Genomic DNA, 14,456 nt, shown 5'->3' on the forward strand with positions numbered 1-14,456 from the left:
GGCACAGTGGCGTCTTTAAAATATTACCAAACCAGACAAATAGGAAACCTGATGTGCAGCTGCTCATCATCATGGATGGCTGGCTTGTTTTCGCTCTGGGTAAGAAAAACTGAGCTTTTCTGATTGTTGCTGGCAGTTCCTTAATTCGTCACTTAAAACTGAACCAACTCAAATGCGACTCTCCTTAATTTTTCATAGATAAGTTTGAATTAATGCACTTAAACAACTGAAATATACACAAGATATCAAATAACTTATGAAATGCATTGCCTTCCTTTGTCATTGTTTTTTCAGACTTAATAATACAGTTTTTAATGATAATTATCTCAATAAGAGAATGTTAATAGTGGTCATTTCATATGGCGTTATTTTTAGTTCTTTTACTGTGTCATTGTTTTTATAATTAGTATCAGTAGTAGTATGCTATGATACATTGTGCTACAACACATCACTTTAATCTGACATACCTTTTCATAGATAAACAGATGCTTTTTGTTCCCACAATGGACATATATATAAGTCAACAAAACACAACAAATGATAACTATACTATGAGAGAGTGCTGCAGTTATTTATTTGTAAAAAAATGTTTGGACTCATGTATGATTTTTGTTCCACTTCTCACGTGTACACCACTTTGTATTGGTCTTTCACGTGGAATTCCGACGCCCCCCCCCCCCAAAAAGAAAAGCAGTAAAAGAAACAGTAATTAAAAACAGTCAGTAATCAAGTAAGACTGACGTTGTTTCAAGAGGAAAGTGCAAATTACATTAATGAATAATATGTACAGTATAAATGTAAGAAAAACAGCTGCATCAAGGTATAATACAAATGCCTGACAGGTGTGCTCAACTGTAACAGAATTAAAAGTTATTATACAGATTTGTAGAAAATAGTAGGAATGATTTCCTGAAGTGTTCTTTTTGGCAGTGAGGTTGTGTCAGTCTGAGGGAGAGTGTGGAGTGCAGTGGGTGTGATGGTTTATCCATGATGGAGAGCAGTTTGTTCAGTGACCTCTCTCTCAAATGCCTCCAAATTCTAATTAATGATGTTTCCAAACTTGTGGATTTGTTTGTTGATCCTGCTGGTATCTTTGGGACTGATGCTGCCCCACCCAGCAGACAACAACAAAGTGGTGCTTGTTTGAACTGTCAAATGTGCAAACATATAAGATCGTGACATTTGTATATATTATATTATATTATTTTATACGGCATATAGATGTCGGCGCTCATAGTGCCCTAGGCAATGTTTATATAAAGTATCGTCAAGATTTGCCACTCGACTAGGAGGACAACCTACAAACATGCACTATGTCTATAACATTCATAGTTTTGCTTACAATTAATTTGGAGCAGTGACATCATACTGTAATGATCAAAGTATTTAGAACAGTGAGTATTTTTTATGGACTTCTTTTCCATGACCACTGACTGCACATAAAGTAATGCACCCATCACTCATCATTTTACAGCTGCCTGCTATAACTGGAGAACATTCCAGGATCTGGTTATAAAGGTTGACTTGAATGTTTTCCCTCTTTATCACATAAAAGTCAACACAAGTCTGTGAGCCTCACCGATGTTTGATGTTCTCCATTTATCACATTGGTGCTATGTTTCCTTGTTTATAGAGGCCATTACCGTGTTAATCATTTTACTCTATAACATCCTGAAGGCACAGAAAGGACAGATAATATTGACCTCTGACAATATCCAGCTGCTGCTTGTGAGCATGACTCCAGGTACTGTTGACATTTAGGTCATTGCATAGACTACTCTGGTGTGGTTCAGAATGTGCAGCTGTGCTTATTTCCAGCTGTAGCAAGCCTATTGTAGTAGTTGGGGGAGTCTCCTAGTGGGTGTGTGTGTCAGTATAGCGTGGCAGCAATTTCATGCAGCTCGTGTTCTTGTTCTTGGTGGTCTGGTATTATGGTCTTATGTTGCTGACAACGAATAAAGGTCTGTTGCTTGATTTAACTGACTGGCTTCGAGTTTTCGGCTGAATTTGACTCTAGCTTGAACAACTATCCCTGCTCACATGAAAGCCACCTGTAGTCAGAGTCCCACCCTTTCATCAAATACCGTCTGTCTCAGAAGAAGTCAATGAGAAAACTTTATTGAGACAACAGGGGAGGAGAGTTGTGCCTAACCCATTCCCATAGTCATAACCAGCAGTGCAACGCTATAAAACATGAAAGGTTAATTTAATATAGTTCAGACTTTCTCCATTGGTCCGGCCCAGGCATCATCATTAAGTAAAATTTTATTATTATTTATTAAGATCTAAGGATCATTAGTCTCATTCTCCACAAGTTACAGTGACATGTCAGGGGCTCCATATTGACATACTGACAAGTTACAGTGACATGTCAGGGGCTCCATATTGACATACTGTGAAATGTAATGACTTGAGTAGTCCTGATTTTACCTGCACTGCCACCATCAGATCATTTTAATGTCCAGTACCTGTAAAACTATCTGAATCAGCCTCAGCTGGGTATTGTGTTTAATACTACAGATGAGATAGTATAAGTTCATGCCAAGTACAGTAAATATTCTACATGCTAAACAAAAGCATGTTAATATTGTTAGGTTCAAACTGATCATTGTAATTCTGATATTTTTCCCACAGCTATTCCTTTAGCCTCCTTCACAGCAGGAGCAGAGTTCACTGCAACAGCAGCCATCCCTGATACTGCAGCTACTGCACTCCTTCCTACTGATATTTCTGATCATCCTACTACTACACAAAATATTACCACAGTACAAACGGTTACAACAGAGGGTACAGCTATAACAGTTCCTAACAATACCACTTTTTTTTTAATGTATATATTTAATATTTTTAATGTATGTACCAGTCCACCAGGCACTGATCCAACAGCTGACTCAGAGCATACTTTAATAACAGAATTTGTCACATCAGAACATCCACAAACTACTTCTGCTACCATTACCAATCCTGCTATTACAACCACAGATTTTACCAGCCCTGATACTATCTCTAACCCCATGACTGAGCAAATGCCTACTACTTACTATGCTCCCACTAATACTACTTCTAACACAGGCCCATACACTAACACTACTTTAACTCCTACAGCTAATACTACTGTAACTCGTGAAAATACTACTACTACTATTACTACTACTAACTACTACTACACCTCTCCTGATACTGCTTCCCCAACAATTCCCACTAGTGCAGCTAAACCTCACACTATACCTTCTACTACTACTACTACATCTCCAACTACGGTTACCCCTCTTAGCACCACTTTCCTGAATTGTTCTAATGGTGGGAAAAACCTGGATGGTGTCTGCATCTGTCCTGATGAATTTACCGGAGAGACATGTTCAAAAAGTAAGAAAAAAATAACAAAGACTGAATTTTGTTACAAGTTGACAATAGACAATAACTTTGGTGTCATTATTAAAAATATTGGGAAACTGGTTGTTGGCACTAAATTACCTCTTTTATTGCAAGATGTTGTGATTTGTAAATTAAAAGTCCATGTAGTGTTGTATTTTAATCTCATTTATCCAAAGCTTATGCAACAAAAATGACTCAAAATCCCTTCAGTCTGATTACATTACTGTCATCTTGGATTAATCTGCAGCCAAAGTTTTTCTGTTGACCAATACATGGTTTTATAACAGATCTGATATTTGTGAGAACAGTACCAATGAAGCAGTTTTAATATGTTGTTTCATTAAACGTTACATGAATTATTTATTTCAGTGATGTGAGGATGCAGGAAAACACCATCAGCTTGTCAACTGCACTGTCTTGACTTTATTGTGAGACACAGCTTTTAAACTAGCACAGACCCATCTCAGCTGTAAACAAACAATGACAGATGGTTATCTGAATGCCAATATTATTTTGCTCTTGAGCATGCATCATCCATTTGTTGTGATTTTTATATATATATATAAATTACTACGTATTGTTTTCTTTTCAGAGTCGGACATAATTCTCTAAAACACAGTTTGTATTTTTATGGATTTGTATTAGACAATTACTGCAAAAAACAGACGTTAGGACAATTCACGTTCAACTCTACACTCAGTGGCCGGTTTGCATATTCTAATGAAAAGTGTAAAGTAGGAACAAGTGGCGGTAAGTCATCCCCTCAGTCCAACATCACTCTATCAGGTACAGCACAGTGTAGTGATGCTTCTCTTTCTGTTACTATTCCCACTCAGCTGGTAAACCTCAGGCTTTAACCAGATGCTTGTTCATGAATGGATCAGCAAATTTCAGCCATCCACAGATCTTCCAGTGTAACCTGACACTCAGTGACATACAACAAAATGTAAGAACTGCAGCTTTTTTCATCTAAAGGTAGATTGGAAGTCTTGTATAACTGAGGTTTAAGAATATTGCTCTGAGGCAATCCTCTGGAAATGCATCTTTGAGATCCCATGCAGAGGATTCCAGATTCAGAACACAAGAATAAAATCATGTCTTTCTTCTTTCAGCTCACAAGTCCAGCTGATTTAGAGATGCTGGCAACCAGCACTCAGATTCTGACATCCAACCCAGAAGAGCTGACAGCTGAAAATGTTACAGCAGCAGCTGAGATTGTCAACACACTGCTGCTGTCTGCAAACGCCACAGAGGTACAAACATTCAACAAATCTTAAGAAAAAAGAAGGAAATGAAGCTTTAAATCAGTGTTAACAAGGGTTTGGTCATGATTTATAATCATGTAATATGTTAATCTTAGTTCATATTTGTGTTTGTGCAGAACATCAGGGTAGCAGCAGTAGCAACAGTAAGTCAGCTGCTGAACGCCACTGTGCCAGATGATACCAAGGCAAAAAACGCAACTCTGGGGTAAACCAAACAAATAATAAAATCTATATTGATGGTTACAAGGTTCCTAAGTTCTCATGTCTCATCGTATCTGTGTCATCTTATCTTACTTATATGAAGCTTCCTATTGTGTTTGGTTTAAATTAGACCCTTTTGAATATTCTCTTTTTGTGGAACAATTGTTTAAACAACTACAGTCACTGGACACTTTATTAAGTACAGCTTGATTGTACCACGTTGGACTGTCTTAAAAACTTCATAGATTCAACAAGGTGCTGGAGATTTTGGCCCACGATGTCATGACAGCATCACAAAGTTGGTGGAGAGTTTATGGTTTCACACCTTTAATGCAAATTCCAAAGGTGCAATATTGGTTTGATACATGGTGACTTTGGACGCCATTTGAGTACAGAGAACTGAATGAATTGAGCTTTGCGCATTATCTTACTATAGGCAGCAATCAGAAGATGGGTACATCAGAATCAGAATACTTTATTAGACCCAGAGGAAACTATGTACTTGGGGTAAATGTGCATATTATGGTCATAAAGGGATGGTCATGACTAGTAGCAATACCAAACTCTGACCCTGCCATCTAAATGTAATCAAGACTGATCAAAACAAATGAGATCTTTCCAGCATTCTGTCGTCCAACTTTGGTGAGGTTTTGAATTGTAGCCTCAGTTTCCTGTTCTTAGCTGATTGGAGTGGCATCCAAAATGTTCTTCTGCATACCCTGGTTGTAATGACTGGTTATTTGACTTCCAATCAACTAAAGCAGGCTGGCCATTCTGCTCTGAATGTAGGTCTGTTTCACTGAAAGCCATTGCTGGAAAGTTTAAACAATAACCCATAATATATCGACCAAAAACAAAGTTACGCAATTTTTGGGGTGATCCGTTTTAAAAGAAGTGATATTTTTGTATCATAATTTGCTGATAGGATTCAAAGTGTATAGATATCTAATTGTAAACAACTGTTCTTTTTGTTTGTTTTGTTTGTTTTGTTTGTGTATTTGTTGTTGTTTTTTGAATTGATAAAAATAAACCTTGTGCTTTAAAATGATTAAGTATTACATTTCAGAGGGACTGGCAGCTGAACATTAGAAATGACAGTGCTTTTTGTATGTTATCTACAGGCTGACGGTGACTCTGGATCAGCTCTCTGTGAACCTCAGCCTCAATCTCAATGCATCTCAATCTCAGATAGTTCAGCCAAACCTGGTGGTCCAGTCAGCACAGATTTCTGCTGCAGGCACTCAGGGAGTCCAGTTCACTTCTCTTAAAGGTCAGTGAGAAACTGTGTGTTAAAAAAAAAACAGCAAAGTGTGCTGCTTTTTTATCACAGCATATTCCACTAGGTAACCCTAACATACAGTTTCAGTTTGACACATTCTGACAGCAGTAAGAATACCTTAATAAATTTAACATTGAGGGCATATCTATTCAGACAGATTTAAGATCCACAAGTGTGTGTCAAATTAAGGAACAATTGTGGTTTTAGGGAGTCTTGAAAGTGTAAAACTTTGAATGCCTGTCTGTGTGTATTTTTTATGGGACAGTGGTGACAGAGTTACAAATGGGGACCTTGATTTTGTCAAGTGTCACTGTGACCGCCAGGCAGGATATAAATCAGACTCAACAGGCAGAACTTTACTCAAAACCACAACTTTATTGGTGGACAGAATAAATAGAAACTAAAGTGGGAAAGCCTAAGAATTTCACTGACAAACAGAACAGACAGCCAGAGATGAGGGAGAATGTGATACTGAACAGAGGGAAATACAGACACTAAATACAAGAAGGAAACAGGGCAAGAGGAAACACCTGGGAAACTGGCAGCTGGCAGCTAATAAATCATTTTGAGGTCCAATCGAAGTTTTTCTCTCCAACAGAATGCAGTTTATTTCAACCATTATATGTTAGTTTTTTTTTTTTTAGTTTTAAGAGCATAATCATGATAAAAAAATATCCAATGCTGGTTTATTTCTCACAACAGTAAATAAAGGGGCTGGTTGATGTTGGATGACCTGTATAAACTTTAATTAATGTCTTTAAAATGATGGCAGCACAAACAAAAATTTTAGCAGCACAAACCAGCTCAAAAATAGCACTGTTGACTGACACCAATTTTCTTTGATTTTGTTGATATGGAGTGGCTGGTTGACCTTGTATGACCAGCAACAAACTTTTCTACAACTGAGTTTCCTGTTTCTCTGGGTCTATTTTTGTAAAAGCAGCAGTGAACCCCTCTGCCTCCAGGATGTCAGTTCCATCTATCTATTGTTTGCAAAAACAAAAGAAATTATGGACAGTAGGTTGCCAGTTTGTCTATCCCTCCTTACCTAAATGCACCAGCATGCTTTTCTGTCCCCTGAATGCCAGGTTGTCTGCCATCTATCATTTGCCAAAAAAAACTGCTCTACTATCTCTCATTTGCAATACGCAGCAGCAAATGGCTGCCAGGTTCTCTTTCTCTATCCCTCATTCGCAAAATGCAAAAGCATGTTTTTCGACCACTGCATCAAACTTTCTTTTTTTTTCTTCCCCTGTGTGCAAACACAACAGCAAGCATTCCTTATACTGGGATGCCACTTTCTATGATATTGTTTCTTTCTTTGCAGAGTGCAGCAGCAAACCTTTCTTGCACTGGCTTTCTGGTTTATCTGCCATTTGTCTATCATTTACAAAATGGAGCAACTATGAACATTACTGCCACTGGGCTGCCAGTTAATTGCTCCACTAGCCCTTCTTTCCAATAAACAACAGCACTTCTTCTTCTTCTTCTTTCTTGTCACTGGGTTGCCAGTTTCTCTGCCATCATTCCCTCTAAAAATGCAGCAGCAGACCTCTTGCGACCGGGGTACCAGGGCAACTTCCAGTAACACATGGCTAAGTTTTACAGCTCAAGATCCTTCTTTACAACCATATGGTCGTCATTCCTCCAAAGCTTCAGTTCAGAGTCGAGCCATGTTGCTATGTGATTAGGGTTCTCTCACTCCTTTGTCAAGGTCTCTCATCATCTGGAATTTCCTTTGATCTCTTCTCACACCATTCATTCCTAATTTTCCCAGCTCATCTGGTCCACTCAGTGGAATCCTTGACCACCCTATTGAGGCATGGGTCACTTATCATTGCAAGCATGCCTACCAGTTAAATTTTTGCAACCATCTTTGACCTTAGTAATGCATAGTCATTACTGCTTCTAGGGGATGTCTTATTTGGAGATGTGCCCAGCCTGGGAGCTTCTGCCAGTCCCCTCTTAAGCTTTCCCTAAACTGCAGCCTTAATTCATGTTCGAGCCATCTGCCTTCATCCATTGAAAATGCTGTCAACCCTAAAATGAGGATGTTGGCCAAGCTAGTGGAGATACTTCATTGGTAGTATTAAAGTCAGTACAGTACAGTCACTAGCTGAGGCTGATTCAGAGATTTTTTCAGTAACTGTATATTATAATGATGATCTGATGGTGACACTAGAGGTGAAATCCGAACCACTCTAGTCATTACAGTACATTTCACCAGTAACAGTCAACATTTTTCAGTCTGAAACAAAGCTCTGCATAAAAAGACTACAATATACCCAATACTAAAATGTATTTGTGCGGAGCTGATGAAATGTCACACCAAGAGATTTTTTGAGTAACACTAAGATTTGTAAGTTGTGGAGAACAAGACCAATAATTCTGAGGTCTACTATGTAGTGTTGCAACCAACTAAAAAGATTTAACTTAACAATGATGCCTAGGCCTGCCCCACAGAGAAAGTCTGAGCTGTATTATGATAAACTTTTATGTTTTATTGGATTGCACTCTGGGTTATTATGACTATGGGAAGGGGTTAGGCGCAAGTTTCCTCCCTTGCAGCCTCAATAAAGTTTTCTCACTGACTTCTTCTGAGACAGGCTGTATTTGATTAAGAGTTGTGACTCTGACTAAATGCACATGTTATGTGAGCAGTGATAGTTGTTCTAGCTGAAGGTTCTATTCAAGCTTCTGTTGTGGTATCTGATAAGAAACACAGATTAAAACAGCAGGCTCTTCTACAGCTGGAGAAAAGCACAGCTGCACAGTCTGAACCACACCAGAGTAATCTATGCAATGACCAAATATCAACAGTAACTGCAGTCGTGCTCACAACCAGTCACTGGATATCGTCAAATGTCACTATTATCTGTCCTTTCTGTACCTGTTGGGTGTTATACAGTTAAACGATTAACACAGTAATGGCTTCTACAAACAAGAAGACACTCGCAGCAATGTGATAAATGGAGAAGCTCATAGACTTGCATGATAGCAGTTAGTAAAATGTTCAATTCTAACGAGATGACTGTGAAAGCAAAAGCATAGTGTTGACTTCTATGTGAGAAACAGACAAAACATTAAAGTGTGACCTTCATAACCAGATCCTGGAATGTGATTTTTTTAAAGATTTTATGGGACGTTTTTTATAGCAATAATGATTTAAGGATATTTTATTGACATGAATGATTACTTAAGAATTGTTCTGAATTTCTTTATAAGGACATATATGTCTTGATGCATGCTCAATCATCCAGGTAAGTCAGTCCCAAAAGATTGATTCTCTTGATCTGGATGTACCGTTTTCAGTGGGATAAATGCTGTTTCATCACTCATCCATGTGACTTCTTCAGTCTCAGATGACTGCAGGTTATGAGGTGCCGTACACTACTGAAATTTTATCTCTCACACACACTACTGAACGATCTCACAGTAGCTACTGTGTGTGTGAGAGTGTGTGAGAGAGTGTTTCAGTAGTGTGTATGAGAGCTAAAATTTCAGTAGTGTGTGTGAGAGTGTTTCAGTAGTGTGTGTGAGAGCTAAAATTTCAGTAGTGTGTGTGTGAGAGCTAAAATTTGTTTCCACTTCCCTCAAGGAAAGTGAAAACAGCTGATTAGAGTGAACATAGTGACACCACAGGGGAAGCAAAACTAAACACAATGAACATGAGACCTTATAAAAATACAACAAGAAACGATGAGAGACTTAGACATGGCACACAAACTTGACAACATGGAGTATGCAGACAAGAAACAGATGACATATTGACACTGAAGACAAGAAAAGACTTATAAATCAGGAGTTATAGAAGAAGTAAAACTAGAAAAAAACTCAACTAATCTTAACTAATAGTGGCAACACAAGAACATAAGATATAGAAATAGAAAACAAATTCAAAACTGCTGGGTCACAGACCCAGCCCCTGACATACAATTCCACCAAGCGGCTGAACCTCATAGAAGATGATAATGCCATTTTGGATGTTGTCAGAACCACAAGTCACCTTTGAGAGCTGTCTTGAATAACTGTGTCAAGGAGGGAGGGTTTAGATGGTGCTAGTGAAAGCACATGAGAAGTGAAGGATCGCCTTGAGGAATTATGTGCACGGTGGTGTCGGGGGTCTGGGTCTGTGACCCGGCATTTTGAGATTATAGTCCTTTTGTGAACTCATTGTGTTTGGAATGTTTTAGTTTTTATTAGTTAGTATTTAGGTATTCTTTGCTGTGGCTGAATACTATTACATACACTTCTCCTGATACTACTTCCTCAACAATTCCTAGTACACCTAAACCTTACACTACACCTTTTACTACTATTACAATAGTATTTTGTTGGTTTAAAGCTTACATTTGGAATTTTAAAATTAGTGATCCAGTGGTAAGGTGATTTTATGTGATCACTAACAGCTCATTTTTTGTTTTTTGTTTTGCAACAGGGGACTCTGACAGTTTTATAGCCAACAGAATTCAGCTGAACACAAACGCAACACAGGTTGTCGTGGGAAACGGTTTCGTAGCTGATGCCCTTATTTACATACAATTCCCAAAAGGTGAGTTTTCTGCATTTCCACCTACTGAATTCCTGGGAGAGAACAACAGAACTTTTGAAGAAGGTCATTGTATTAGTAAGGGGTATAAGAGAGTTGTTTTAGTTTGTTATTAGTAAAAATGAATCACCTGTATTTCAGACATTGTTAGATCTTTTTACACCTACACAAAAGCTTCAAATTTCTACTAGTTTTTACTAACTACAGTGGATTTCTTTCTCTTATGTTAGGTGAAGGTGTCAGAGGCCGTCAGACAGATTCAAACCTCTCTCTCGGTTTTGTTCTCTATCAGAACGATCGTTTCTTCCATTCAAAACACTACATGAGGCAACGGGCCACCATCAGGGTCCTGTCAGCCAGCGTCAGAGGGCAGGAACCCAACATGGTGCCACAATATGTGGAGATGATATTCAGGCCAATAGTAAGAAATTCAGTATTTCTATGATAATTAAAGTGTGATAACATTTATTGACTACTGTTTTTTTCCCTCTGGCTATGAGTTTGATATTTCCTGGGTATCTCGGGAGGATTGCTTTAAATCCAAATGTGTGTTTCTAAACCACATAACTTCCTTATACATGAAATGAGTTTGTTTTGTTTTTTTCACTTCAAGCAATGTCATTGTCTCACATTAAAAACAAAACATTTTTCATGGTCCTTGGACCAACTGGTCTTTGATCCAGTAGTTTGAGTTTGTTCTTAACTTAGGATTTACAAAGGCGTTATATATACAATTACCTGTTTTTCAAGTATCTTTAGAACTCTGTGTTACCTACATTATAACCAATCTGGTCCTTTTTGGCCACTTAAAATATGTTTACAAAACTATTGTTTTATTTGTTGCATTTTTTTTTCTGCTTTTTAACTTTTAACTGTATAAATAAAGGATATAATAAATTCACTGCCAAAACTGCAGCTTCTGCCTTGTGACAGGAATGTTGTTGGTGGCTCAATATGATTTGATATAATTCATGAGGGATGCATTTGACATTTTCAGATATTATAGACCAACAACTTATATATAGTAGTTTAAATACAAGCAATCAGTTTATTGGCACAACCAGCTGGGTACACAGTGACCGTGACAACCTGATTCAATTTAAGGAACTGAATCATTGGTGCGATTTGTGCTGTATTTTGGTGATTTGTGCGAGAGAGCAAACGTGTGTGACATAATTAGAGACATGGAGCTGGGAAGAGAGGACACTCTGCTTATTCCTAAACAAAAAGTAGTTCATCAGCAATTCTGCTCCCAGGTCAAAAATGTATATAAGAAATACACTATACATATATATAGTTATAATTATATAAGTTATAGTATATTATATATAAACATGCCTGTCCGCTGGTTTATTACATAATCACGTGGAGGCAGGGGCACAGCTCAGCACAAGCATAATCCCAATCCATTATAAGATTGTGTTGTACATTGTTAACTCTCTCTCTCTCTCTCTAGATAGATAGATAGATAGATAGATAGATAGATAGATAGATAGATAGATAGAACACACCATGGCACATGTTTAAAAAAGTAAGGATCATTCATCAAAGTGATTTATTATTAACACAGACATAACATTATTTTTTACTAAAAAATACATGTTCAAAGCACCACATCAACCTGATATCTGACAGAACTGTCAAATGATTTTAAACAGAAGCTGTTGGCTCAGTTCTGTAGAGTGGGAAATCATAATGAAGAAGTTCATTATAAGTTGTAGATTCAAGCTACTCTCCATATTTTTGGCCACCAGATGTCACCAAAGAGAATTGTTGGCCATCACTAGTGTTAAGTGAGTCTCATGTTAGTGTCATCGCTTTACGCGTTTACGTCCTTCCCTGCATCAAGCTGTGTGTCTGGATTCTGGGTCTCTGTTTCCTGTCTTATTTTCATAGTCTCTTGACCAGTGTGGATTGGGTTGAGCTTTGTTTCCCCTGGCGTTAGTCAGATTTAGCTCACTTTTGAATTGAATTTGGATGATGTGATGGATGATTGTTACAAACAAACCTAGAATAGACACTTTGTAAATCAAAGTTGTAGATTTCTAAACCTGTGTGCTTCTGTTTTAGGACATCAGTGGGACGTCTCTGTACGACTTCTCCTGTGTTTTCTGGAACTACATTCAGAAGGACTGGAGCACCAGCGGCTGCTCTAAAGGAAACACTTCAGATGGACTCATGAGATGTTTCTGTAACCACACCACCAACTTTGCTGCTCTCTGGGTGAGTATCACAAGTTTACAGGTTCACAGCTATAAGGCTACAGCTTGCTTAACCTTGGTCATGAACTAGCTCCAAATGTAAACTATTTATATTTTATGGCATGATTAAATCCTGTTTGTTTTTCAGTCATACAGAGAGAACTACGAGTATGCGAAAGCTCTGGATGTGAGCTCCAACGTGGGACTTTCTCTTTCTATTCTGGGTCTGGTTGTGACGATCATTTATCACATTAAAGAAAAGTAAGTTTGGGTTACTTCACAGATTAGAAATGACGTTAAATTATGTTGCATTTAAATTCTCTCATCACATTTACTACTCATCACTTCTAGTTGTTATTTCACAAACTGCAACTTCCTTGGATCCAACAAACAGTATAATTATAATAACAATAAGGGTTGATTATTTTCTTATTTTATCTGACTAATTAAAGTCAGAACTGGTAAAACCGGTGTCTGTAGAGTCTGTAGTAAAAGCAGTATTTTAAATTCAGAAGAATTTTGGGAGGGATAATTGGAGTATGTTTTCCCATTTGTAAGACCTGAAAACCAGTAGTAATCAATACATTTTTATTGTTTAAGGTTAGTTTGTTTAAGTAAGAAAATAATTATATTTTCAGCTAAAAAGAAAAACATGTTTGATTGATTTTAAGCCTTAATATCAAAGAAAGAAGTTGCAATGTCAATTCAAAATATGAAAATATATTATACTGACAAAAAATCAAAATATATAGAGAAAAATATCTATAATAACAAATATTTTTCATTACATTTAAAGCAAAAAGATGTGCTTAAAACCAAATATGATTTCGTTGACTGTACGGGCTTTACAAATGGGCTTACATTTTTCTTTTTAATTTTCGTGTTTTTCTTTTAGAAATACAAAAGTTTAAAAATATTGAAACTTTGTTGTTTTTTCTCTCTGTAGCTTCTTCAGTAAGTCACATGGGCAGCAAAGTAACCTGAATTCAAAGCTGGCTCTGCTGTGCATCTACCTCAGCCTGCTGGCCTTCATCATCACCTTCCTCTCTGGAGTCCAAAACTCCAGCAGACAGAACGACACTAAGGTGCAGGGTGATGATTTGACCAACGACCTCCTGAACTCTGATGAACACATAGAACCAGACCGCGGCTCGTGTACGGCTGTAGCAGCTCTGCTGCACTTCCTCCTGATGGCCACCTTCATGTGGAACAGTGTATACAGCACTCAACTGGTGCTGCTGGTCCGGTCAATGCGCCGCAGCCTGCCAACACACTGGACTCCACTAAGTGTGACTCTGGGATGGGGTAGGACATTCTGAAAGAAAACAAAAATGCCAAATTTGAAATATTTTTAAAAATACATTAAATCAACAAAGGTATAATTGGCTGTTTTTGACTACTTTAAATTTTACCTCTACATTTCACCTTTAAAAACGATTTACTTTGCCTTGTTTGGTATCATTCTTTTCAGCACAACTTCGCGTGGCTGAATTTACAATTATGTTTCATTTTGTCATACTGTATTAACACAATTGATCTAAAATCAGACAAAAAACTATTGAGGAAAAAACAGTGTCCACTGGCCT

General features: G+C 37.6%; 1 pseudogene across 1 annotated transcript; it reads left to right on the forward strand.

The window, feature by feature from the left end:
• The first annotated feature begins 17 nt into the window (after positions 1-17).
• Positions 18-14,231, forward strand: LOC102777878 (adhesion G protein-coupled receptor G7-like; annotated as a pseudogene). The gene is made up of 11 exons (XR_015717199.1): positions 18-99; positions 2,635-3,366; positions 4,021-4,125; positions 4,212-4,321; positions 4,488-4,628; positions 4,757-4,845; positions 5,963-6,111; positions 10,559-10,672; positions 10,900-11,090; positions 12,740-13,131; positions 13,817-14,231. The product of XR_015717199.1 is annotated as an adhesion G protein-coupled receptor G7-like (transcript).
• Positions 14,232-14,456: the final 225 nt, after the last annotated feature.

This window comes from Neolamprologus brichardi, chromosome 23 (genome assembly GCF_056152115.1).
Source record: "Neolamprologus brichardi isolate AB-2024 chromosome 23, ASM5615211v1, whole genome shotgun sequence".
Lineage (NCBI taxonomy): Eukaryota > Metazoa > Chordata > Actinopteri > Cichliformes > Cichlidae > Neolamprologus > Neolamprologus brichardi.